The sequence below is a fragment of the Pan troglodytes genome, chromosome 4 (assembly GCF_028858775.2).
Source record: "Pan troglodytes isolate AG18354 chromosome 4, NHGRI_mPanTro3-v2.0_pri, whole genome shotgun sequence".
Lineage (NCBI taxonomy): Eukaryota > Metazoa > Chordata > Mammalia > Primates > Hominidae > Pan > Pan troglodytes.
In genome coordinates, this window is record NC_072402.2 from 27,835,514 (window position 1) to 27,862,081 (window position 26,568).

At 37.8% G+C, this 26,568-nt stretch overlaps 1 long non-coding RNA gene across 15 annotated transcripts in view; it reads right to left on the bottom strand.

The window, feature by feature from the left end:
* LOC104006383 (uncharacterized) overlaps positions 1-26,568 on the bottom strand; it is a 167,941-nt gene that overhangs the window by 124,574 nt on the left and 16,799 nt on the right. For 4 of the 15 annotated variants that reach the window (XR_008547916.1, XR_008547919.1, XR_010156891.1 and 1 more), the window contains one exon: positions 24,608-26,522. This is a non-coding gene — a long non-coding RNA (uncharacterized LOC104006383). The other 11 variants (XR_001717578.3, XR_010156893.1, XR_010156892.1 and 8 more) reach the window with 7 other exon arrangements.

The window sequence follows — 26,568 nt, forward strand, 5'->3', positions numbered from 1 at the left end:
GCTGAGAAATTTTGTCACCACCAGGCCTGCCCTACAAGAGCTCATGAAGGAAGCACTAAACATGGAAAGGAACAACCGGTACCAGCCACTGCAAAAACATGCCAAATTGTAAAGACCATCAAGGCTAGGAAGAAACTGCAACAACTAACGAGCAAAATAACCAGCTAACATCACAATGACAGGATCAAATTCACACATAACAATATTAACCTTAAACGTAAATGGGATAAATGCTCCAATTAAAAGACACAGACTGGCAAATTGGATAAAGAGTCAAGACCCATCAGTTTGCTGTATTCAGGAAACCCATCTCATGTGCAGAGACACACATAGGCTCAAAATAAAGGGATGGAGGAAGATCTACCAAGCAAATGGAAAACAAAAAAAGGCAGGAGTTGCAATCCTAGTCTCTGATAAAAGAGACTTTAAACCAACAAAGATCAAAAGAGACAAAGAAGGCCATTACATAATGGTAAAGGGATCAATTCAACAAGAAGAGCTAACTATCCTAAATATATATGCACCCAATACAGGAGCACTCAGATTCATAAAGCAAGTCCTCAGTGACCTACAAAGAGACTTAGACTCCCACACAATAATAATGGGAGACTTTAACACCCCACTGTCAACATTAGACAGATCAATGAGACAGAAAGTTAACAAGGATATCCAGGAATTGAACTCAGCTCTGCACCAAGCAGACCTAATAGACATCTACAGAACTCCCCACCCAAAATCAACAGAATATACATTTTTTTCAGCACCACACCACACCTATTCCAAAATTGACCACATAGTTGGAAGTAAAGCACTCCTCAGCAAATGTAAAAGAACAGAAATTATAACAAACTGTCTCTCAGACCACAGTGCAATCAAACTAGAACTCAGAATTAAGAAACTCACTCAAAACTGCTCAACTACATGGAAACTGAACAACCTGCTCCTGAATGACTACTGGGTACATAATGAAATGAAGGCAGAAATAAAGACGTTCTTTGAAACCAGTGAGAACAAAGACACAACATACCAGAATCTCTGGGACACATTTAAAGCAGTGTGTAGAGGGAAATTTACAGCACTAAATGCCCACAAGAGAAGGCAGGAAAGATCTAAAATTGACACCCTAACATCACAATTAAAAGAACTAGAGAAGCAAGAGCAAACACATTCAAAAGCTAGCAGAAGGCAAGAAATAACTAAGATCATAGCAGAACTGAAGGAAATAGAGACACAAAAAACCCTTCAAAAAATCAATGAATCCAGGAGCTGGTTTTTTGAAAAGATCAACAAAATTGATAGACTGCTAGCAAGACTAATAAGGAAGAAAAGAGAGAAGAATCAAATAGACGCAATAAAAAATGACAAAGGGGATATCACCAACGATGTCACAGAAATACAAACTACCATCAGAAAATACTATAAACTCCTCTACGCAAATAAACTAGAAAATCTAGAAGAAATGGATAAATTCCTCAACATATATACCCTCCCAAGACTAAACCAGGAAGAAGTTGAATCTCTGAATAGACCAATAACAGGCTCTGAAATTGAGGCAATAATTAATAGCTTACCAACGAAAAAATGTCCCGGACCAGATGGATTCACAGTCGAATTCTACCAGAGGTACAAGGAGGAGCTGGTACCATTCCTTCTGAAACTATTCCAATCAATAGAAAAAGAGGGAATCCTCCCTAATTCATTTTATGAGGCCAGCATCATCCTGATACCAAAGCCTGGCAGAGACACAACAAAAAGAGAATTTTAGACCAATATCCTTGATGAACATTGATTTAGGATTGTCTCGGCAACGTGGGCTCTTTTTTTGGTTCCATACGAACTTGAAAGTAGTTTTTTCCAATTCTGTGAAGAAAGTCATTGGTAACTTGATGGGGATGGCATTGAATCTATAAATTACTTTGGGCAGTATGGCCATTTTCATGATATTGATTCTTCCTATCCATGAGCACAGAATATTCTTCTATTTGTTTGTGTCCTCTTTTATTTCGTTGGGGAGTGGTTTGTAGTTCTCCTTGAAGAGGTCCTTCACATCCCTTGTAAGTTGGATTCCTAGGTATTTTATTCTCTTTGTAGCAATTGTGAATGGGAGTTCACTCATGATTTGGCTCTGTTTGTCTGTTAATGGTGTACAGGAATGCTTGTGATTTTTGCACATTGATTTTGTATCCTGAGATTTTGCTGAAGTTGCTTATTAGCTTAAGGAGATTTTGGGCTGAGACGACGGGGTTTTCAAAATACACAATCATGTCATCTGCAAACAGGGACAATTTGACTTTCTTATTTCCTAGTTGAATACCCTTTATTTCTTTTACCTGATTGCCCTGGCCAGAACTTCCAACACTACGTTGAACAGGAGTGGTGAGAGAGGACACCCTTGTCTTGTGCTGGTTTTCAAAGGGAATGCTTCCAGTTTTTGCCCATTCAGTATGATATTGGCTGTGGGTTTGTCACAAATAGCTCTTATTATTTTGAGATACATGCCATCAAAACCTAGTTTATTGAGAGTTTTTAGTATGACAGGCTGTTGAATTTTGTCAAAGGCCTTTTCTGCATCTATTGAGATAATCATGTGGTTTTTGTCATTGGTTCTGTGTATGTGATGGATTACATTTATTGATTTGCATATGTTGAACCAGTCTTGCATCCCAGTGATGAAGCCGACTTGATCGTGATGGATAAGCTTTTTGATGTGCTGCTGGATTCAGTTTGCCAATATTTTATTGAGAATTTTTGCATCGATGTTCATCAGGGATATTGGTCAAAAATTCTCTTTTTTTGTTGTTTCTCTGCCAGGCTTTGGTATTAGAATGATGTTGGTGTCATAAAATGAGCTAGGGAGGATTCCCTTTTTTACTGTTGATTGGAATAGCTGCAGAAGTAATGGTACCAGATCCTCTTTGTACCTCGGGTAGAATTCAGTTGTGAATCCGTCTGGTCCTGGACTTCTTTTGGTTGGTAGGCTATTAATTATTGCCTCAATTTCAGAGCCTGTTATTGGTCTATTCAGAGATTGAACTTCTTCCTGGTTTAGTCTTGGGAGAGTGTATGTGTCCAGGAATTTATCCATTTCATCTAGGTTTTCTAGTTTATTTTCGTAGAGGTGTTTATAGTATTCTCTGATGGTAGTTTTCATTTCTGTGGGATCAGTGGTGATATCCCCTTTATCATTTTTTATTGCATCTATTTGATTCTTCTCTCTTTTCTTCTTTACCAGTCTTGCTAGTGGTCTATCAATTTTGTTGATCTTTTCAAAAAAACAGCTCCTGGATTCATTAATTTTTTGAAGGGTTTTTTGTGTCTCTATCTCTTTCAGTTCTGCTCTGATTTTAGTTATTTCTTGCCTTCTGCTAGCTTTTGAATTTGTTTGCTCTTGCTTCTCTAGTTTTTTTAATTGACATGTTAGTGTGTCGATTTTAGATCTTTCCTGCTTTCTCTTGTGGGCATTTAGTGCTATAAATTTCCCTCTACACACTGCTTTAAATGTGTCCCAGAGATTCTGGTATGTTGTGTCTTTGTTCTCATTGGTTTCCAAGTATATCTTTATATCTGCCTTCATTTCGTTATTTACCCAGTAGTCATTCAGGAGCAAGTTGTTCAGTTTCCATGTAGTTGTGTGGTTTTGAGTGTGTTTCTTAATCCGGAGTTCTAATTTGATTTCACTGTCGTCTGACAGTTTGTTGTGATTTCTGTTCTTTTACATTTGTTGAGGAGTGCTTTACTTCCAATTATGTGGTCAATTTTAGGATAAGTGCAATGTGGTGCTGAGAAGAATGTAAATTCTGTTGATTTGGGATGGAGAGTTCTGTAGATGTCTATTAGGTCCACTTGTTGCAGAGCTGAGTTCAAATCCTGGATATCCTTGTTAACCTTCTGTCTCATTGATCTGTCTAATATTGACAGAGGGATGTTAAAGCCTCCCATTATTATTGTATGAGAGTCTAGGTCTCTTTGTAGGTCTCTAAGGACTTGTTTTATGAAGGTGGGTGCTCCTGTATTGGGTGCCTATATATTTAGGATAGTTAGCTCTTCTTGTTGAATTGTCCCTTTACCATTATGTAATGGCCTTCTTTGTCACTTTTGATCTTTGTTGGTTGAAAGTCTGTTTTATCAGAGACTAGAATTGCAACCTCTGCTTTTTTTTTCTTTCCATTTGCTTGGTAGATCTTCCTCTGTCCCTTTATTTTGAGCCTATGTGTGTTTTCCAACATGAGATGGGTCTCCTGAATACAGCACACTGATGGGTCTTGACTCTTTATCCAATTTGCCAGTCTGTGTCTTCTAATTGGGTCATTTAGCCCATTTACATTTAAGGTTAATATTGTTATGTGTGAATTTGATCCTGTCATTGTGATGTTCACTGGTTATTTTGCCCATTAATTGATGCAGTTTCTTCATAGCATCGATGGTCTTTACAAATTGGCATGTTTTTGCAGTGGCTGGTACTGGTTGTTCCTTTCCATGTTTAGTGCCTTCCTTCACGAGCTCTTGTAGGGCAGGCCTGGTGGTGACAAAATCTCTCAGCATTTGCTTGTCTGTAAAGGATTTTATTTCTCCTTCACTAATGAAGCTTAGTTTGGCTGGATATGAAATCTGGGTTGAAAATTATTTTCTTTAAGAATGTTGAATATTGGCCCCCACTCTCTTCTGGCTTGTAGGGTTTCTGCCAAGAGATCTGCTGTTAGTCTGATGGGCTTCCCTTTGTGGGTAACTCAACCTTTCTCTCTGGCTGCCCTTAACATTTTTTCCTTCATTTCAACCTTGGTGAATCTGACAATTATGTGTCTCAGAGTTGCTCTTCTCAAGGAGTATCTTTGTGGCATTCTCTGTATTTCCTGAGTTTGAATGTTGGCCTGCCTTGCAAGGTTGGGGAAGTTCTCCTGGATAATATCCTGCAGAGGGTTTTCCAACATGGTTCCATTCTCCCTGTCACTTTCAGGTACACCAATCAAATGTAGATTTGGTCTTTTCACATAGTCCCATATTTCTTGGAGGCTTTGTTTGTTTCTTTTTACTGTTTTTTCTCTAATCTTTTCTTCTCACTTTTTTTCATGAATTTGATCTTCAATCACTGATGCCCTTTCTTCCACTTGATGAAATCAGCTATTGAAGCTTGTCCATGTATCACGAAGTTCTCATGCCATGGTTTTCAGCTCCATCAGGTCATTTAAGGTCTTCTCTACACTGTTTATTCTAGTTAGCCATTCATCTAATGTTTTTTCAAGGTTTTTAGCTTCCTTGTGATGGTTTCAAACATCCTCCTTTAGCTCAGAGTGTTACTATCAACCTTCTGAAGCCTACTTCTGTCAACTTGTCAAAATCATTGTGTCCAGCTTTGTTCTGTTGGTGGTGAGGAGCTGTGATCCTTTGAAGGAGAAGATGTGCTCTGATTTTTAGAATTTTCAGCTTTTCTGCTCTGGTTTCTCCCCATCTTTGTGGTTTTATCTACCTTTGCTCTTTGATGTTGGTGACCTACAGATGGAGTTTTGGTGTAGATGACCTTTTTGTTGATGTTGATGCTATTCCTTTCTGTTTGTTAGTTTTCGTTCTAACAGTCAGGTCCCTCAGCAGCAGGTCTGCTGGAGTTTGTTGGAGTTCCACTCCAGACCCTGTTTGCCTGGTTATCACCAGCGGAGGATGCAGAATAGCAAATACTGCAGAACAGCAAATATTGCTGCCTAATCATTTCTCTGGAAGCTTCATCCCAGAGGGGCAGCCGCCTATATGAGGTAAGCTCCTACTGGGAGGTGTCTCCCAGTTAGGCCACACAGGGGTCAGGGATCCACTTGAGGAAGCAGTCTGTCGGTTCTCAGAGCTCAAACGCTGTGCTGGAAGAACCACTGCTCTCTTCAGGGCTGTCAGACAGGGACGTTTAAGTCTACAGAAGTTGTCTGCTGCCTTTTGTTCAGCTATGCCCTGCCCACAGAGGTGGAGTCTAGAGGCAGTAGGCCTTGCTGCGGTGGGCTCCAACCAGTTCGAGCTTCTCAGCCACTTTGTTTACCTACTCAAGCCTCAGCAATGGCAGGCGCCCCTCCCCCGGCCAGGCTGCTACCTCACAGATCGATCTCAGACTGCTGCGCTAGCAGTGAGCAAGACTCCATGGGCATGGGACCCACTGAGCCAGGCACAGGAGAGAATCACCTTGTCTGCTGGTTGCTAAGACCTTGGGAAAAGTGCAGTATTTGGGCGGAGAGTGTCCCGTTTTTCCAGGTAGTCTGTCATGGCTTCCCTTGGCTAGGAAAGAGAAATTCCCCGACCCCTTGCACTTCCCAGGTGAGGTGATGCCCTGTCCTGCTTCAGCTCACTCTCCGTGGGCTGCACCCACTGTCCAACCAGTCCCAATGAGATGAACCAGATACCTCAGTTAGAAATGCAGAAATCACTTGTCTTCTGCGTCAATCATGCTGGGAGCTGCAGACTAGAGCTGTTCCTATTTGGCCATCTTGGAATACCCCCTGGCAATGTTTTCTTAAATACAAAAAGCACTGACCATGAAAGAAGAGTTTGATCAAATAGACTTCATTAAAATTAAAAACTTCTGTTCATTGAAACATATCATTAAGAGAGTGAGCAATAATCTACAGATTAGGAGAAGAAAAATGTAAAACAACTATTGACATATGACTTGTACCCAAAATATATAAAACTTGACTACAAATCAGTAAGAGAAAGACAACTCAATGTTTTAAGAAATGAACAAAAGATTCAAGTAGGCCTTTCATAAATGTAGATATTTAAACAGACAACAAGCAAATTAAAAAGAATTCAATATCATTATTCATCAGGGAACTGACAATTAAAACCATACTCAGATTCCATTACATACTTTCAAAATCAGCACTACTACTTCTATACATTGTTGGTGGGGTTTAAATGGGTACAACCACTCTGTTCCTCCCATTTCTATATCCCCTATACCCATTAGCAAATTTTCATTCTGCAACAAAATTCCTTTGCTCAGCATAAGGTGATAGTTTTTTTTTTTCATATATAGCTTTTCCTTTCTAGTTCAACTGGAAAATACCAAGGACATAATAAAAACTAAACTTATAAATCTGTACCAGCCTCCTTGTCTATTCATCCCATCTTTACTTTCCTTGGTTCCTTACTACAAGACAAAGTGACCTGTGTTTCCTCACTTATCATGGAGAGACCCTTAATCTATTATGTCTAGTTTAACAGGTAAATGATTTGTTTATTGATGAAAGAATTACTAGGAGAGAGTACACATGGAAAGCTCCCCCAAAACCAAAAACTTAAAAATTTTTTTTTATTACTTTCAAGGGGCTTTGTATATACTAATCACTTTATAAATAGGAATGAATTTGGCATAATAATAATCAGACAAAAACTAAAGACCAGAATATTTAGGGAAGTGAAGTTGTTCTCACATTCTAGGTATGAAAAGATAATGACCCTCCAATCTTGTCTGAGTGTCCCTTCACTTTATCTCAGCAGAGGTAACATGTTTCCTTTCTTCTATTACAGACGTCCAGAACAGCAAATTAAAAAAAAATCCACTTCTTTTTCTCTTTTTCCTCATAGTCTTTACACATTGAAATCACTGTTTTCCATGGCCAGAGATTTCCTGCTAGCCTCTCTTCAAAAGCAGTCTGTGCTCTTCCAACCTTTTCTCTCCACAGCACCCCTACAGTCAAATCCGAACTTCAGGAGCCAGTGTTACCTCTTAGTCTTAGTGCTTTCAGGAAATTCACTTTCAGGAAAAGGATTTGATAGAGAATTCACTTTTTTCCACAGGTGACTGCTTTAAGGAATTATCTTTTAAAATCTTTTAAATTATGTTTTAAAATGAATTTCTGATGATGGAATATTAAAGTCTGACAAACTAGTAGAGGGATGGTGGTTGGATTTTTAGGTTAGTAACCTTCCCTCTAACCTTCCCTCTGCCCCTTATAGCTACAACAGTAGATCTCTTTTCCAGTAAAGCTAGTTCTGTTTTCAACAGACTACAAAGTATAGCTATGTGATCTGCCCTTAGTCCTATGTAACTTTGATCTATTTTCTTTCAGAGGTATCTCCTTCTCAAAAAGCCAGGAAGAACTGGCAAAGAGTTGAAAAGAGTTTTTTTTTTTCACCCAGACTGAAATGACTTAAGTTGCAAGGACTGGGTGATCTCAGTTTCTTTGCAAAGTACAAAGTGTTGTTTTGCGTGGTTGGTAGTAAACAAAGAACAGAATGCATCACTGGTAACACTTAACCAAAAACAACTCTTCAGTTTATGACCTATTGCCTAAATCAATGGCAGCTTACAGTGGACCTGTCTGTAAGTGGAGACCCTGAATATAATAAAATGCTAACATTGACGACTTCTGTAAAAAGCATTAGTAACTAAATAAATCCAACCATTGCTGCCTTTGCACTGAGCATGAAGAACATTTCTACTGTTTAATAAGAATGAACATCATCTCAATAGTTTCTAACATATAATATTCAAAAGTTATAAACCTATTGCTTTAGCATTTTAAAGTCAGGGCCTTAGTGTGGAAGGTCTATAGCCCAAAGAGAGCAATAGCATTTTATATGATGTTAATATTTTACCATTGTTTGAGGCTCAAATAAAGATTAATAAGGGAATCCCAAAAATTAATAGCCAAAGCAAAAACTTATGGAGAGATGGTGGACTCAACTCTTTGCGATGCATTACTAAAAGGTAGGTATAGAACTCTTTGAGGCTCTCCCTCATTAAATACAAAATCTGCTCCTTTGGTCTCTTTGTATAAATAGTAAATATCAAATAAATATCAGTGATGTGGGGCTAACATTAGCATCCCTATACCTAAGTCAAAATTGCACCACCTAATAATAATTATATGCTTCCACCCTCAATTTTTGTCTTTGACATAGCTTCTTGTTTCTTACACAGACAGTTGAAATTTGGCATCTACAAGTAAAGAATGAATTTACCCAAGCAACTGGTGGCCATGGCCTAAGGAACTAGTATGACAGATTGACTAAGGATGTTAATAATCATACTTGTAGCTATCATATATGCATAAAGTACTTGCTGTGTTAAGGACTGCTTTAAGTCTTTAATGTATACTAGCTCATTTAATCCTTTCAAAACTCTATAAGGTAATTATTATTCCCAATTTACAGAGAACAAATCGAAGGAAAAATGAGATAAAATCATCCCTAACATTGCAGTTAGGAACTGCCAAAATTTGAAACTAGGCACTCTCACTCTGAAGCGACATTAGTAGCCACCTGAACTCATTAAATTAGTCAATCAGTTATTCATATATTCGTCAAATATTTATCAAATATGCACCACATTTTCAGCACCGTGGTAGACCCCAAGGCATACATGAGTGAGTGATATCAGATATGGTACCTACTTTCACAGAATGTACTAGCAGTCAACATGAACATTAATCAAATAGTTACACAAACAAATGTAAAATTGCAATGTTCCTGGCACACAAAGGAGGGATGTATGATGCTATGAGAATCAATCAGGGAGATTAGGGAAAGTTTTGCTGAGGGACTCACATATGCACTAGATATGAAAGATAGGCAGCCTTAAACTAGACAAAGAGGAAACAGAAGAGATTTCAAGGCAGAAGAAACACCGTGTACAAATTCTCTGTGGTAAGTGGGAATAGAAAGAGTACTAGTAATTGAAAAAAGGCCAGTGTGAGGTGGGGTCACAGAGTGTAAGAGAAAGAAGAGTGCAAGATAAGGATGGAAAGGTTTTATAGGTCATGTTAACTTATGTCTTTGCCTCATTTTTTCAAGCACTGAAAGATTTTATATTATTTTATTATTTTTACTCTTAATTTTTTAGAGATAGAATCTCACTCTGTCACCCAGGTTGGAGTGTAGTGGCATGATCATGGCTCACTGCAGCTTCGAACTACTGGGCTCAAGCAATCTTTCCACCTCAACCTCCCTAGTAGCTAGGGCTGTGCCACCACACTCAGCTAAATCTTTTATTTTTTAGAGATGAGATCAGTCACTGTGTTGCCCAGGCTGGTCTCAAACTCCTGGGCTCAGGTGATCCTCCTGCCTTAGCCTCCCAAAGTGCTGGGATTACAGGTGTGAGCCACCATGACCAGCCCGAGCACTGAAAGATTTTAAATGGGGGAAATTACATAAATAGCCTTGTATTTTTAAAAGCCTACTCTAACTTTAATGTTGATGATGGGATGGAAAAAGACCAATGAATATGCATAAATGAGTTAAAAGGTTATTGTAATAAACCAAGTGACAGATGACTGGACTGGAGTGAACAGGGTGATAAAGAGAAGTGGATTGAATCAAGCCATCATAGGCTTGATTTTTTTATCATAGAAAAATTAATATGGCTCTCTTGCAAAACGATCTAAGCAATTTGGTCACACACAACTATTTTGTTCTTTTTGACAGATAAAGGTAGTCACCAACTGTTGAGTGAAAGGGTTGGCTACTAAGTTACAATAAAGCAAGTCTTGGGCCAAATTCTGTCGTACACGCAAACATTAAAAACCTATGGCTGAATGTGGTGGCTCATGCCTATAATCCCAGCACTTTGGGAGGCTGAGGTGGGCAGATCACTTGAGGCCAGGAGTTCAAGACCAGCCTGGCCAACATGACAAAACCCTGTCTCTGAAAAAACACAAAAATTAGCTGGACGTCCTGGCACATGCCTGTAATTCCAGCTACTCAGGAGGCTGAGGCAGAGAATCGCTTGAACCTGCGAGGCGGAGGCTGCCGTGAGCCAAGATCATGCCACTGCACTCCAGCCTGGGAGACAGAGTGAGACTCCATCTCAAAAAATTAAAATAAACAGTTATTGACAGGGAGTCATACACACAACAATTCATATAATCTCTTCAATAAACTCAATTAACATCCAATTCTCTCTTTCATGTATTAGTTATCCATGATGCACAACAAATCACCCCAAAATTTAGTGACTTGAAACAACAATAAATATTTATTATATCAGAGTTTCTGTAGGTCAGGGATTTGAGAGTAGGTTGGCTGGATAGTTTTGGTTCAGGGTCTCTCATGAATCAAGATGTTGGCCAGGGCTGTTGTTACCTAAGGCTTAACTGGGACTGGATGGTCTGCTTCCAAGATGGCTCACTCACATTACTGACGAATTAATCTTCACGTTTCCAGAATATCTTATTGGTTACACAGACCAGCTCTATTTGATATGGGAAGAGACTATAAAAAGAGATGAACACTAAGGATCATTGGTGTCAGGTCATTGAGGGCCAACTTGGAGGCTGGCTATCATATATGACTATCACATGTATGAAAGTTCATTTAAGGCAAACGCGGCAATATTGAGGCAGGATTTAGGCAATCAGAATCCATGGAATCAATAGCTAGATACGGGACATTTTAGAAATCAAACCTTGGATGCCATTCCTAAGGATAAAGATTATGATGCTTACTAGATTTTTACAACCCATTTTGCAAAGGCAGAATGTCTAAAATATATTAGCCAATGCACACACTTTGAACAACACTAATTTCACCAGTGAAAACACATTGCCACATTGCTTATATTCAATATACTAATTAGAAAAATTATAGTGTTGTTCAAGATAAGTATGACTTGAGCACTTGACATAGCTTCCTCTGGAGTGCGGCCTTTTGATTAAATACTTTCTGACCATACATGGGAATGTGACTTCTCAATTATGGCAAACAAGTGCACTTATAGCCTAAATTAACACACATAATATCACACACACACATATATCCACACAGTATCATATTATCTGTGATCATTTATTTGAAAGTAAATTACAGACATCATTAATACCATCCATTATTTAGAAGATGCAACCCATGAGCAAAAGTAACTATCTTGGCCAATGACTATCACCAAATGGGGCTGTTCATGATGGATAAAATAACATACAATGGAAATTACTGAATGGTCATTAGTAAAGCATTCTGGATTGGAATGTGTTACAGAAAAAGCACTTATATTGATTTTTATTTTTGAGGACAAAGCATTTAAGATTATATTATAGGGTTAACATGAGAATTACACAAGTTAATATATTATTTCGAAGCACTTAGGACAAGTGCCTGGCACATACTAAAGTTATCAGTGTAAATGTGATGATGATGACAATGATGATGGTGGTGGTGGTGGTGTTGGTGATCATCTAACAACTTCAGATAGATACATGTCCCTTTATGATTATCAGTTGTATTGAACACAGCTATACTACCCAGATTCCTTTTCAGGGTTGAAAGAATTCTTTGCTCAGCTTCTGGGAATGACGTTGGCTGACAGCTCTCAAAATATCAGCTCCATACAGGAATTGCTCTCAGCCTTACTCAAGGTCACACTCATCTCCAGGAGTCAGCCATTAGATAAATGAGTGGCCATTGATGTACATACAGAGGTTCAACCCCCTGCCTTCATTTGGGATGCCTCTAAAGTGCCACTCTAGCTTTAGAGCCATCCTAGGGTCAGCTTAGGCTTTATTGTAAGTACATCACAGCGAACTTCTCCCTCTACTCAATCCTGCATTTCACCAGTGTTGATTCTAAGAGCATTCTCGAATAAATATTCCTGCATGCAAATCTCCGTCTCAGGGTCTGTTTTCCAGGGAACATGATCAAGCACATCAACGTTATTTAGTAAATTAGAAGGCTGTATAGCTGGGCATGATGGCTCATGCTGTAATCCCAGTAGTTTTGGAGGCTGAGGCAAAAGAATCGCTTGAGGCCAGAAGTTCGAGACCAGCCTGGGAAACATAGCGAAAGCTTGTCTCTACAAAATATTTTTTAAAATAATATTTTTTAAAAAATTTAAAAAGAAGACTGCATACACAAATGTACCTGGCCCAGCGCAGTGGCTCACGCCTGTAATCCCAGCACTTTGGGAGGCTGAGGTGGATGAATCACCTGAGGTCAGGAGTTCAAGACCAGCCTGGCCAACATGGTGAAACCCCATCTCTACTAAAAATACAAAAATTAGCCAGTCGTGATGGTGCGTGCCTGTAATCCCAGCTACTTGGGAGGCTGAGATGGGAGAATCGCTTGAACACAGGAGGTGGAGGTTTCAGTGAGCTGAGATCGTGGCATTGTGCTCCAGCCTGGGTGACAAGAATGAAACTCCATCTCAAAACAACAACAACAAAACAACAACAATAACAACAACAACAAAAATGTACCCTTTCTATTGTTTGGTAATGATTAACACAGGGTATAAGTATGAGATAAAGTTATATATGTAATTAAAAGTATTGTTCATTTAGATTAGAAATTTGACATCTTAAGTTGGTACTAGAGACTAATAGAACAAATTATTAATTGAAATGTTTATCATATTAAATACTTCCTTACTGGAAAATTTGAAAATGTATATACAACTCTTCATCTAATGTATGGGAGCACAAAAGGCCATGAAAACTTTTAACACAACAAACCAAGTTAGCGTACAGATTCTGTTTGTCAGGATAGGCTAGGGAATAATGCCGATAGTTATAAACTAAACAAAAATCTGAGAGTCCTATCACATGACAGTTTCTTACTCAGGCAAATCTGCCAAGAGTGCAGGAGTTTCTCCATGTCGGCCCTTCACATAGTGACTCAACATTCCAGATTGCTCCCTTTTTCTGGTGTCTCCATTTCAATGTGATATCTCAGGGCTCTTTGTTCCAGAAAAGACAGTATGGATGGGCAAATCATACACTGACTCTTACATGCTTTGGCATGGAAGTGACACATATCACCTTTGGTCACTGTCCATTGGTAGAATTAGTCACATGGCCCTGCTCAACTTGCAGAACTAAGAAATGTAGAATTTTACATATCCAGAAAAGACAGGAAGACTGAAAATATTGGCAAATATTGGTAATCTCATTGACAGAAGTTATACTGCCCAAAGAAAGCTAATATTTTAGTATCCATAAGGATTATCTTATTAAAAATCCACTTTTTATGTTGTTTTTGAGATAGGGTCTCACTCTGTCACCCAAACTGGAGTGCAGCAGTATGATCACAGATCACTACAACCTCGACCTCCTGAGCTCAAGCAATCTTCCCACCTCAGCCTCCCTTGTAGCTGGGACTACAGGTGCATGCCACCACACCCAGTTATTAAAAAAAAATATTTTTTTGTAGATATGGGGTCTCACAATGTTGCCTAGGCTGATCTTGAACACCTGGGCTCAAGTGAGCCTCCCACCTCAGCCTCCCAAAGTGCTGGAATTACAGACGTGTGCCACCCAGCAAAACTTCCTCTCTTGAGACAAACTTCCTGCATAGATTTTATCCTAGAAAAGTAATTGTAAGCTCCTGTGTTTATTATGTAATTTGAATGACAGTAAATTTATTAAGTATATAGACAGACTCAGCAGCTAAAGTAGAATTTAGCAAGGCATGGATAGTCTCTTCAGTTGTAAGATAAACAGTAAAAATAGACCACTTTGAGTGGGCAGTGAAAATTTTGGTATAATTTTTTTTTCCAGAGGTTTCCTTGAAAAGATGATGTAAAATTTAAAAATAAGAATAAAACACAGTCACATGTTGCTTAACAGACAAGAATAAGTTCTGAGAAATGCATCATTAGGTGATTTTGTTGTATGAAAATCACAGAATATACTTACACAAGCCTAGATGGTATTGCCTACTACACACCTAGACTGTACAGTATAGCTGATTACTCTTAGATTATAAACATAGCATGTTACTGTACTGAATGCTCTAAGCAATTGTAACACAATGGGAAGTACTTTGGTATCTAAACATAGAAAAGATACAGTAAAAATACAGTATAAAAGATTAAAAATGGTACACCTGTCTAGGGCACTTCCATGAACAGAGCTTGCAGTACTGGAAGTTGTTCTGGGTGAGTCAGTGAGTGAGTGGTGAGTGAATGTGAAGGCTGAGGACATTACTGTCTAGTACTGTAGACTTTATAAACACTGTACACTTAGGCTACCCCAAATGTATTTTTAAAAATATTTCTTAAATAATAAATTAATCTTAGCTTACTATAAATTTTTCATGGTTTTGTTCCTTTTTAACTTTTAAAAAACTATTGATATCTAATAAATATACATATTTCTGGGGTACATGCATACAATGTGTAAGGATCAAATCAATGTATTTAGGATATCCATTACCTCAAACATTTATTATTTCTTTGTGTTGTGAACATTTCAAATATTCTCTTGCAGCTATTTTTAAATATACAATAAATTATTGTTAACTATAGCCATCCTACATGCTATTAAACATTAGAACTTATCCCTTCTTTCTGTGTTTCTACCCTTTAACCAACCTCACTTTACTCACTCCACCACACCCTTCCTAATCTCAACTTTTTTTCTACTCTCTACCTCCATGAGATCAACTTTCTTAGCTCCCACATGAGTGAGATCATGCAATATTTGTCTTTCTGTACCTGGCTAATCGCACTTAACATAATGACCTCCAGTTCTGTCCATATTGCTACAATGATAGGATTTTATTCCCTTTTTGTTGCAGAATAGTATTCCATTGTGTATATATAGCACATTTTCTTTATCCATCTGTTGAGGGATGCTTAGTTTGATTTCATACCTTGACTATTGTGAATAGTGCTGCAATAAACAATGGAGTGAAGATGTCTCTTTGATATACTGATTTCCCTTCTGGGGAGATAAATACCCAGTAGTGGGATTGCTGGATCATACGGAAGTTGTATTTTCAGTTTTTGAGAAACCTCCATACTGTTTTCCATAATGGCTGTATTGTTTTTGTTGTGTGTGTGTGTGTGTGTGTGTGTGTGTGTGTGTGTGTGTGTGTGTTTGAGATGGAGTCTCACTCTGTCACCCAGGCTGGAGTGCAGAGGCATGATCTCGGCTCACTGCAATCTCCACCTCTCAAGCTCAGATGATTCTCCCACGTCAGCCTCCCAAGTAGCTGGGATTACAGGTGTGTCCCACCATGCCTGGCTAATTTTTGTATTTTTAGTAGAGATGGCCAGGCAAGTCTTGAACTTCTGGCCTCAAGTGATCTGCCCACCTTGGCCTCCCAAAGTGCTGGGATTACAGGCATGAGCCACTGCACCTGGCCAATAGCTGTACTAATTTACATTCTCACCAACAGCGTATGTTTCTTTTTCTCTGAATCCTGGTCAGCATTTATTTCTTGTCTTCTTAAAAATGTTTAATTATTAGTATTTTTTTAGAGATGGGTTCTCATTATGTTGCCCAGGCTAGAGTGCAGTGATCACAGGTGTGATCATAGTGCACTGCAGCTTAAATTCCTGGCCCCAACCTCCTGAGTAGCTGGGATCACAGACACATGCCACCACACCTATTTTTTGCCTTTTTGATAATAGCCATTCTAACTGGGGTGAGATGATATCTCACTGTGGTTTTGATCTGCATTTCCCTGATGATTAGTGATGTTGGGCATTTTTTCATGTATTTGTTGGCCGTTTGCTTGTTTTCTTTCGAGAAATATCTATTCAGATCCTTCGCCCACTTTTTAATGGGATTTTTTTTTCCTGTTGAGTTTCTTGTATATTCTGGATATTAGTCCCTTATCAGATTAATAGTTTGCAAATACTTTCTGTCACTCTACAAGTCATCTCTTCACTCTGTTGATTGTTTCCTTTGCTGTGCAGAAGTTTTTTAGTTTAATATAATCCCATTTATTTATTTATTTTTGTTTCTGTTGCCTATGCTTTTGAAGTCTTAGACATAAAATCTTTGGCTAGACCAATGTAGACCAATGTCCTGAAGTGTTTCTTCTGTGTTTTCTTTTAGTAGTTTTACAGTTTGGAGTCTCATATTTAAGTTTTTAAATTCATTTTGAATTGATATTTGTATATGGTGAGAGATAGGAGTTTAGTGTCATTCTTCTGTATACGGATATCCAATTTTCCCAACATGATTTATTAAAGAGAATATCCTTTCCCCAATGTATATTCTTGGCATGTTCACAAAAAATCAGTTGGCTATAAATAGATAGATTATTCTTGGGTTCTCTATTCTGTTCCATTGGTATATGTGTCTGTTTTTATACCAGTAACATGTTGTTTGGGTTACTTAGCTTAGTAGTATATTTTGAAGTCTGGTTGGGCAATGCCTCTCACTTTATAATTTTTGCTCAGGAATGCTTTGGCTACTTAGGGCCTTTGTTGTTCCATACAAATTTTAGGATTTTTTTTCTATTTCTGTGAGTAATTTTATTGGTGTTTTGATAGGGACTGCATTGAATCTGTAGATTACTTTCAGTAGTATGGTCATTTTAACAATATTAATTATTTCTATCCATGAACATGCGATATCTATTTGTGTCCTTTTCAATTTCTTTCATCAATGTTCTGTCGTTTATGGCATAGAGGTCTTTTACCACCTTGGTTACATTTATTTCTAAGTTTTTTTTTTTTTGTAGCTATTGTAAATGGAATTGCTTTCTTAATGTATTTTTCAGCTTGTTTGTTATTGGCGTATAGAAACACTACTGATTTTTGCATGTTGGTTTTGGATCCTCAAACTTTACTGAATTTGTTTATCAGTTCTAAGAGCTTTTTGATGGAGTCTGTTTTGTCTTGTTTTGTTTATTAACAGTGTCTTGTGCTGTCACAACCCAGGCTACAGTGCAGTGGCATGATCATTGCTCACTGCAGCCTTGAACTCCAGGGCTCAAGTGATCCTCCCACCCCAGGCTCACAAGCAGCCAGGACAACAGGCATGTGCCACCACACCTGGCTAAAGTTTTTAACTTTTTTTAGAGATTGGGGTCTCACTATGTTGTCCAGGCTGGTCTTGAACCCCTGGGCTCAAGTGATCCTCCTGCCTCAGCCTCTCAAAGTGCTGAGATTACAGGCATGAGTCACCATGCTCAGCCTTTTTGGTGGAGTCTTCAGGTTTTTCTAGATATAAGATTATGTTGTCTGCAAAGAGAAAATATATGACCTCCTTTTTTCCAACTGGATGTCTTTTAATTCTTTCTCTTGCCTGATTGCTCTGGCTAGGACTTCCAGTACCATGTTGAATAAGAGTGGTGAAAGTGGTCATCCTTGTCTTGTTCCAGTTCTTTGCAGGAAGGCTTTCAGCTTTTGCCTGTTCAGTATGATTTTAGCTCTGGGTTAACCATATATGGCCCTTAATATGCTGAGGTATGTTCCTTCTATGCCTAATTTGTTGAGAGTTTTTATCATGAAGGAAGTTAAATTTTATCAAATGCTTTTATGTATCTGTTAAGATGATCATAAAGCTTTTGTCCTTCATTCTGTTGATATCGCTTATTAATTTGCATATGTTGAACTATGCTTGCATCCCTGGGATAAAGCCCACTTGATCATGGTGTATTATCTTTTGATGTGTTGTAAGTTTTTTACTTTATAAACTTTTTATTTTTAAAAACTTTGTAACTCTTGCATAATAACGCAGTTTAAAACACAAATACATTGTGCAGCTGGATAAAAATACTTTTTCTTTATATCCTTATGCTATAGGCTTTTTTCTATTTAAAAAATTTTTAATTTATAAAAATGTCTTAAATACTGTAATCCCAGCACTTTGGGAGGCCGAGGCGGGTGGATCACGAGGTCAGGAGATCAAGACCATCCTGGCTAACATGGTGAAACCCCGTCTCTACTAAAAGTACAAAAAATTAGTCGGGCGTAGTGGTGGGCACCTGTAGTCCCAGCTACTCGGGAGGCTGAGGCAGGAGAATGGCATCAACCCAGGAGGCAGAGCTTGCAATGAGCCAAGATTGCGCCACTGCACTCCAGCCTGGGCAACAGTGCGAGACCCCATCTCAAAAAAAAAAAAAAAAAAAAAAAAAGAATGAAGACACAAACACATGAGCCTAAGCCTACACAGGGTCAGGATCATCAATATCACTGTCTTTCACCACCATATCTTGTCCCACTGGAAGTTCTTCAGGGGCAACAACACACAGGGAGCTGTCACCTCCTATGATAACAATGCCTTCTTCTGGAATGCCTCCTGAAAGACCTGCCTAAGGCTGCTTAACATACTCTAAATATACTCTAAAATAATGATAAAAAGTATAGTATAGCAAATATATAAGCCAGTGACAGTTGTTTATTATCAAGTATTATATACTGTGGATAATTGTGTGTGCTAGACTTTTATACTAGACTGGCAATGCAGTCGGTTTGTTTACACCAGCATCACTACAAACACGTGTGATAGGTTGTGCTACATTACAATTACTACAATGTTACTAGGCAATAGAAAATTTTCAGCTTCATTATAATCGTACAGGACAACCATTGTATATAAGGTCAGACATTGGCCAAAATATCGTTATGAGGTACATGGCTGAAGTTGTTTTATGTATAAATAAAAGTGAGCTTTGCCTAAATTTAATTCCACGTTTGAGCATTCACTACTTTAAAAAGGACTCTCAGGGCACTGTAGCTCATACCTGTAATCCCAGAACTTTGGGAGGCCAAGGAGAAAGATCGTTTGAGTCCAGGGGTTCAAGACCAGCCTGGACAACACAGCAGGTCTGCGTCTTAAAAATAAATAAGTAAATAAAATAAAAGGAGTAAAATTCCCCTGTCAAGTAAGTATACCTCACACCCTTATTTCTATGGCATTCTTCAATAAGAAAAACATTCGTATGAGAAACATTCCATATTATAGATTATAAAACAGCTCATACCATGAGAAGTTCAAACATGAAAAGAGTCCATGAAAACAAAAGTGAATGAAGATACAAATTTCCATGCTTTGCAGACCTTAAAAATAAACATATTAATTTATTTTTGGCATACAGTCCTATAGAATTTTATCACATGCAATTGTTTAATATAATGATCACCATAATCAAGATATAAAACTATTCCATCACTCCAAAGAAATTCTTTTACGCTGCCCATTCATGGTCACACCCTCCCCACAACCCTAACCTCTGGCACTACTGATCAGTTCTTCATTGCTGTGATTTTGCCATTTTGAGAATGTTATATAAACAGAATCACATAATACATAACCTTTTGAGATTAGCTTTTATTTCAGTCAGCATAACAGCCTTGAAATGCACTCAAGTTGTTGTATGTATCAACAGTGCTTTCCTTTTTATTGCTCAGTAGGATTCCGTGATAGGGTTATACCAGTTATCAATTGGAGGACATCTGATTGTTTCCTTTTGGGCTATTGCAAATAAAGCTGATATGAACATTTATGTACATGTTTTTGGGTGTAAATTTTGATCTCCCTAGAATGAATATCCAGTAGTTGTATTACTGGGTTGTATAGTAAGTGCATGTTTAACTTTATAAGAAACTGCCAAACTGTTTTCTAGAGTGGTGATATCATTTTACATTAGCATCAGCAATGTATGAGAGATCGAGTTACTCTGCATTTTATCAGCACTTAATATCATCAGTACTTTTTATTTTAAGCATTCTAACAGGTGTCTGGTGATATATCTCATTGAGGTGTTAATTTGCATTTTTCTAATGGTCAATTATGTTGATATATAATAATGCTTTACACTTACATCATGTCTTGCATTTTTGCAAATAATGTTTTAAACATCTCAGTTAATCTTCACAAGTACAGTGTGGCTTTTTTATGTATTTATTTTTTTTGAGACAGATTCTCAATCTGTTGCCCAGACTGGAGGGCAGTGGCTTGGTTTCGACTCACTGCAACCTCCACCTCCCAGGTTCAAGGAATTCTTGTGCCTCAGCCTCCTGAGTAGCTGGGATTGCAAGCGCCTGCCACAACACCGGGCTAATTTTTGTATTTTTTAGTAGAGATGTGGTTTCACCATGTTGGTCAGGCTGGCCTTGAACTCCTGACCTCAAATGATCTACCTGCCTCGGCCTCCCAAAGTGCTGGGATTACAGGTGTGAGCCACTGCCCAGGGTGGTTTATTTCAACTGATACAAAGCTGATATATAAATCTAGAAGAGAGAAAAATGTTGTTACTCCAAAGCAGAATCAAAAGAGTTTCAAACTCAAAAAGAGATAGAGGTACTTTAGTCAAACGTCCCCATTTTATGGAGAACTAAGTTCCAGGGGGATTAAATGGCTTCTTGTACAGCTGCAATCACACCCAAAAACCACACTTCTGATGCTTGAATCTCTTCCATAATGTCCTATCAAGGAAGTGATAATTTATGCTTGAATCTTTCAAGTGACTGGGAAACCACTCATTTTTTGCCCTGTTCTTTTTGGATGTGTTTCCTGACATTGAACTGAAATGACATATAAGCAAGTGACTAAGTCTGCAAGTATTTTGACATCGAGTTGAAATGGCTTGCTATAGCTCCTGCCAATGGGTCTAGTTCCATCCTCTGAGACCTTCCAGTGGAAGCGTGATCACTTTTTCACATGGCAGGATGTCAGATGCTTGAAGACAGTCATCATGATCTCATATATATATATATATTCCAGGCTAAACATTTACATTTTCATTCAACCGTTCTAAAGGTGAGTTTCTTCATCATTCTGCTTGCTTTTATGTAAACCAGTCCTAGATTTCTTAGGGTGCAAAATGCTGAAGAAAATATTCCTAGTAATACAGCCAGGTAATACATTTTCCAATTATTCATAACTGCTGCAAGAAATAATGTAATGTCCTTGTCTTTCACTTAGTATATCATGAGTATTTCTTTATATCATTAAAAACTATCTGTAAGTGTATTTTTAAAATTTTAAGTTGAATCCTTTATTTTAAAATTGTGTTTATTTTTTGAATGTGTTACATGCACATGGCACAAAATTCAAAACATTCAAGAGGTTTTACAGTAAAAAAATCATTTTTTCCCAGACTTCTAGTTGACTATAACATGCTATTCTATAATGTGACATAATATTTCAGACACCTGTTTTTTAGAGACATAACTGTTTATGATTATGACACTATCATATAGCTATACTATCTTTTTAATCATTCATGTTAAACTTTTTTGCCATTATAAATAATTTGATTATGAACTTCCTTATATATATATAACATGAATATATTTTAGATTATTTTTAAAGTAGATTCTTAGAAGTAAATTGCTGCATTAAATAGTATGGCTTGTACATAATGATTTTCCACAAAATTACTATTTTATGTTCACACCAGTAGTATATGTTTATGGTAAATATTATTTTTTCCAGCTTATTAAATGTCTAAAGGTGTTTCACACATGCCAGTCCCTGTCCATATCATACAATTAAATGTAGTTTTTATTTTTTACTAAATATAATGCTAAATAATGCCTTACAATTAATATTTGTTGTATTTTGTGTTTACAAGTTTGTTTTATTCACCAGATTTTAAACTCCTGCAGTCCAACATACCGTATTCATATTCTAAAGCCTAACATAGACATTTACACAGAGTTGATATTCCAGAAATTTGTGACATCTAAATGAGTGAATAAACTTAAAAATCCTACTAGTTTGTTGGACTCTGCCTATATTGTTATAGACTCTCAAAATTTTATTGATTCTAATTATGCCCATACAGAATTTAGCCCAGAGTCAACATCAAGCTGTTCCAAAGTTTGGAAAAAATACTATCCTTCCTGATTTTGAATCAGGTAAAAATTTGATAAATATGGATTCTATGTTTTCTTTTAAGTCAATGAAACACAGAAGACCGAGGACTGTAATTCTATACTAAAAACCTCTGGAGAGGCTGACTGCCATCTAGGAGTCAGTACCCTTTGGATGCTAAGTCCTTCTCTGACAGTACTACCATCTAGCCTCCCCAACCCCTCCAACTTACTCACAAGGATATGATAAAAAAAAAAAAAAGTCAGTAATACCTCATGGGCCCAGAAAAATATTACCTACTGCATTTTATTGGTTGACTAGCCTAGTAACACTATCAGAAAGAAAATTAAATTAGACTGAAATAAATTATTATAGATAAACCTGTGCTGTATTCGATTGATTACTGCTTTCTCTTATAGATGCTCCCAGAGCATCCTTTAATTATTCCTTTTAGATTGTTGCCTAGGATCAGCACGGTCCTGGCTGGTTATCAGGGGTATTGGAGAATCTCAGTTGAATGAATAAAGTCCTAGTCAAATAAAGATTATTTATGTGGGAGGGTTTCCATGTGATATGGATTATTTTATATCACTGGCACTCCCGTAGATGTCCATAATCTTTTCTGTATTTCTTAGGGTTTGTGACTACTTAGACTACTGAGAAAGTACTTTTTCCTATTAATAGTTTGGATAGGGTTGAGTAAAGTACCTGCATACAGGTACTTTATGTAGCTGTGACTCCTGCTACACGTGAAGGGGATGGGAAGTGGGAAGCAGTTGTCAATTAAACAGAGACTCTTCCTGATCACATGAAATACTCTTTGGGTGATCTTTGGATATTAGCTTGGCTGCCACATGACTTCCCGTTTCTGGTAACCTGTAGTAACCCTATCAGGTCTATTTCAAACTCTGGCAATCTCTGTCAGAGCAGAGACTGTGGGGTCTGTAATTTGCTCATTCCATTCTGGTTCACATAGTCCCGCCAAGAAGTCCCTCAGACCTCCTCTACCCTCCAGCACCCGTTTCATTATCTCCCATTCCTTCCAACCCAGGAAAACCTAATTGTGATGGTTAATTTTATGTGTCAACTTGGCTGTGTTAAGGGCTATCCAGATAGATGATAAAACAATATTTCTGTGTGCCTCTGTGAAGAAATTAGCATTTGAATCAAGACTGACTAAAGATCTGCTCTACCAGTGTGGGTGGGCATCATCCAATTCACTGGAGGCCTGCCCAAATAGAACAAAAAGGGCAAAGAAAAGGTGAATTTGCTTTATTCTTGATTTAGGACCTCCATCTTCTCCTACCCTTGGACATCAGAACTCCTGGTTCTGCAGTAGTCAGACTCTAGGACTTACACTAGCTCCCTACCCCACATTCTCAGGCCTTATTACATTGGGTATTAAGTTATTGATTCTCCTGGTTCTCAGCCCTTTGAACTTGATTACACCACTGGCTTTCCTGGTTCTCCAGTTTGCAGACGGCAGATCTTGGGTCTCTGTGATTGAGCCAATTCCCATAATAAATAATCTATCTATCTATCTATCTATCTATCTATCTATTATCTATCTATTTATCTATCATATATCATCTATCTATCTAAAAAAGATAAACTGAGATACAATAAAATTTTAAAGAGTTTATTTGAGCAAACAGTGATTCACAAATCGGGCAACTCTAAACCAGAAGTGGTTTCGGAGCTCTGCTGAGCACAGCTCAGCAGTGGGGAGGCTTTTATAGCAGGAACAGGAAAGCAAAGAAAATATTTATTTGGTTATAGTTATATCATTTCCTTCTTTGGTCATCCTCTTGGAAAGTCCCTAGCTACATAATTATAAAGCTGCTTCTGACTGATTGAGCTTAAGTTGTGTTATATTCATTTACCGGAAATAGCTCCAGTTAACTTTTAGATTATGTTTGCAAATCAAGTAAGGTTAACTTATGAGGCCTAACTGGGTTTCTCTGCACAGAGATTCTTCAGGCATGGTCTCCATTTTAATTTGCTTTAACATGTATCATTCTATTGGCTTTGCTTCTCTGGAGAATCCTGACTAATACACAAGTCTTTTAGAGATATTACCGGATTCTCTTTGAACTCTGTGTATTAACTTTACAGGGTTTCTGTAACAAACTACCACAAACTGATGGCTTAAAACAATAGAAATTTATTCTCTTACAGTTCTGAGGCCAGAAGTCCAAAATCAATGCATTAGCAGGGCTGTACTTCTACGGGAGGATTGAATATCTGTCCTTGGCCTTCTCCAGCTTTAGTGGCTGTCAGCATTCCTTGATTTATGATCACATTACTCCATTCTCTGCCTCCACGGTCACAACTACTCCCTCCTCTTCTCCATGTCTTCTCTTCTGTCATATATGAATACATGTCATTGACTTTACAGTCCACCAGATAATCCAGGATGATCTCCTCATCTCAAGGTTCTTAATTACATCTGCAAAGACCTTTTTATCCAAATAAGGTACCATCCACGATTCTAGGATTAGGAGGAAGGCTTACCTTTTGCAGGGGCCACCATTCTACCCTTACATCTTACCTAAGAATAAAATTTTTTCTTCTTTCAAGCTTTGCCTCTTGAAGCTCTGAAGAAATTTAAGACCTGTTCTTTTCTCATCACCTTAGCTTTGAAGACTTAGGTCTCCATTTAAGCACTCCTTTGGCAAATTCAGTCTATTCTTTTGTTTCAGTTGATTTTTTTTTTTTTTTGGAATTTCTTCTTCTTTTGGTTAAATGACACCAATGGGCAAAAAAGTTACTTAGTAAAAAAAAAAAAAAAATTCAGGGATTGAGATTTCCACTTTTCAACCTGAAGGCCGATGTTTTCCCATGTTTAGTGTTCTATTACGTTTTCCATAATTCCTCAAAGATGAGTACCACTGTTCTCAGATCTCATTTGTACTTTTCCCCCCAAAGGCTGTAATGTAAAATACTCAGAGCAAATGTTATAATCTAAATTCAAACTCTTAGGTGCTCTCTTAGAATTTCTTCCCCTAATTAGGAACAGTATTGCTTTCTGTCAATATCTATAATATGCTTCTGAGTAATATTATCAAGTTGCTCACTGGTGTGAACCTGGCTCAGTGTTTTGAATGTATTACTTCTATTAATGAGAAAAATCCGATGGGAAAGATATCGCTATGTCCATTTTACAGATGGGGAAAAGGATACCCAGAATAATATAACTAGTAATGTTGTCAAAGACAAAATTTCAACAAATGTAAAGATCTAATTAGCTTTTATTAGTGATTCCAGAATTGGGCAGCATCTCATTCTATAAAATGGAATACTGCTTCAGTAAGTTGAGCAGAGGAAGTGGGCTTTATAGGCAGAAAGGGGCTAAAGAAAGCAGAACTAAGGAATAAAAAGTGTATTGATCATTTCAAAAAGTTACTTTCTTTATAGGGTTAAAAAAGAGAGGACTTCCTTATCACACTGATTAAAACTGGCCTGTTTGGAGATTTGGTTGTTTTCTCCCTCCTGATTTCTTGGAAGGTCAGATAAACAACTTAGTTTTGGTTCAGTGACCTGGAGTTTTAGTATGAGTGACTCCATTTTGGTTTGGTCTGGAGGGGCCTGGTGCAGGAGCCCAATCCAAAACAATAGCCTCCCATAAATTTTGTTAAGCAGTGTTGAAACAGAATTATACCCAGGTTTGCCTGGCCCCACAAACACATGTTCTTTCTATTATGTCAACCCACTTCTCTAGTTTCCTTTGTAGAGAATGAAGCAAATAGTAGTTAAGGAGTTCTTTCTCTGTCAGCTCTAACCTTACAGTAGAAGCTGCTAGTGGGCATTTCCCTTTCTTGATCATCTTCTGGTTCTGAACAGAATTTTAAAAGGCCTGTTTTTTGTCCTTCCTTAGCATTTTTTGCAAGTCTCACCTCATTTGGGGGTTTCAGGTTTCTTGACACTATCCTTTAGGGCCCATGTTACCTTCTTATAATTATCCTTGGTATGCGGTTGCTTTCTCCCAAGGTTTCTGTCACTTCCAATTAGCCAAACAATTCCTCCTTGTTGGTCAGAATTAGGTTCCCAGTTGCTCTGCTGGGACATTAAATCATGAGAAAGGCAAGTCAAAAACTTGTCA